Genomic DNA, 2,242 nt, shown 5'->3' on the forward strand with positions numbered 1-2,242 from the left:
ATATATATATATATATATATATATATATATATATATATAAATAATATTATACAAAGCTCGTTCACAGTTATTGGCTACCTGATGTCATCATGCAGTGGATACGCACCTGCTACTAAATATACATCAGTATCTGCAGAGTTTATATAAATAATGATAAAAAATGGAATTAACGTCACTCCTTTTTTTTTAGAAAAAATGACTACAATTGTTTCCACACACTTTTACATCCGTAGTACATTGGTGAGATATTGCGTAATTATTATCAGGCATGATAATTAATTACACAATATCTCAGCAATGTACTATCGCTCTAAGAAATGTGTCAGAACAATTGTAGTGATTTTAAATAAATAATGCCTTTCATTGAATTTTCTATCATTTATCTGCTCTCCCACACACACACACATATGCACATATAAATATGTATGTGTGTACGTGTGTGTGTGTATGTGCAACCTCGGGTGCATGTGTAACAAGTCCCTTAGATTTTACTCCGCAGTTTATTTACACTCCCAAAATTTCACCGATATACCAACTTACACTGTAATTGAGTAACGTTTACATCCCCGTAATATAGTGGTTCTGCAAAAGAGACCGATAGAATAAGTACCAGACTTTCAAACAACATAACTACTGGGAGCGATTTGATCAAATTTAAGGCAGCGCTCTGGCATTGTCGCAGTCTATTGACTGAAACAATAAAAAAAATAATAAACAATATAATCTTAACATTCACGTGCAAAATTATTATCGTTAATTTTCTAGACCACCATCAATCTATGAGCAAGGCAACTAAAAAGCTATCGTATAAACTGTGTCTAACGTTAGAACTTATTATCGTATTAGCAAAACTGCTTTCTCATGTCAAGAAATGTTTTGTTTTTGTTTTTTGTTTTTTTCCAGTGTGTATTATATTCCATCCTGAAGATTGCTTGCTTTCTGAAGGTTTTCTCACGGCGTGGCTTACATGTCCTGAAATACCTCATTGTCCATGAAGGGATCTTTACATAGTCATTCCGTAAAAAAATTTTATACATAACAACAAATCCCTTCAAAATGTAGTTCAAGTTAGGTCTCAAGAAAATACATAATAGTTCTGAGTCTGTAATTCCCTTAATCACCATGCTTAAATAGGGGGAAACACAACAGAAAAAGTACAAAATTGTCAAGACTTTCAAAACTACCTCTGTCTAAATTTTTATTCTGATCATGCAGTAAGGATGGATCCTCTACATTTTGCCGTCTCAGTGTAATTATTGTTGCATAACATGCTCTTTTAGATTTTATTCTTTATTCTTTGTTTAAACACTCACTGGCGTTTTGTTAAATGGACTCACAATCAGACTTTGCGTCATTATGAAGTCTCTTAATTTGTTTGATTTATCGATCGTAAGAGAAGAAAAGCTGCGCTACACATAGCGACGTAAAAATATCAAGGTGGAGTCAATATTCTCACATTTTAATATAATCCGAAATTATTTAACTAAAAATATTACACGAAAGTAGTTTAGCGTACAATTTCTGCCTAGCGATCGTGAAATTAGCAGACAGGGTTGACACATGTAAATGACCATGGATCAGCATTAATAGTATTTCAAAGACAAAGCGTACAATAATAAATGGATTAATATCAGATGATGATTTCGTTTCAAAACAAAGCGTATGATTTCTAACACTTAATCTAACATTAAATAACGAAATATCTCCACAACATCTGTAACCAATCTACGAAGGATAGAGCCTCTGCATAGAGGTGCGGCCTGCTTATATATTTCACCCAACTTGCCACTACACATCATGTGACCTAATAAAAAGAAGGCGAAACATTTGATAAAATGACCCGTTAAATGACCTGACGATCTTGAGAGGAATGCTTTTGGCTGAACGATTTCCCCAATTGGGGTGCATCTACGAAAAAACAATCACAGCACCAAATGGAATAATATTGGTTTCTAATTTTGACACAAGGCCAGTAATTTCAGGGGCGTGTGAAGGTCGATTACATCAACCCCCGTGATCAACTGATGCTAATGTAATCGACCTCGAAAGGATGAAAAGCAAAGCTGAACTCAGCGGGATTTGAACTTGCAACGTGAAGACTGAAGAAATGGTGCCAGGAATTCCGCCTGGCGTTCTTATGATTCTGCCAGCTCGCCGCCTTATTGGTTGTAATAATATTCTTTTCTACTCTAGGCACAAGGACTGAATTTTTTTTTTTTTTTTTTTTTTTTTTTTTGGTGGG

This window comes from Octopus bimaculoides, chromosome 2 (genome assembly GCF_001194135.2).
Source record: "Octopus bimaculoides isolate UCB-OBI-ISO-001 chromosome 2, ASM119413v2, whole genome shotgun sequence".
Lineage (NCBI taxonomy): Eukaryota > Metazoa > Mollusca > Cephalopoda > Octopoda > Octopodidae > Octopus > Octopus bimaculoides.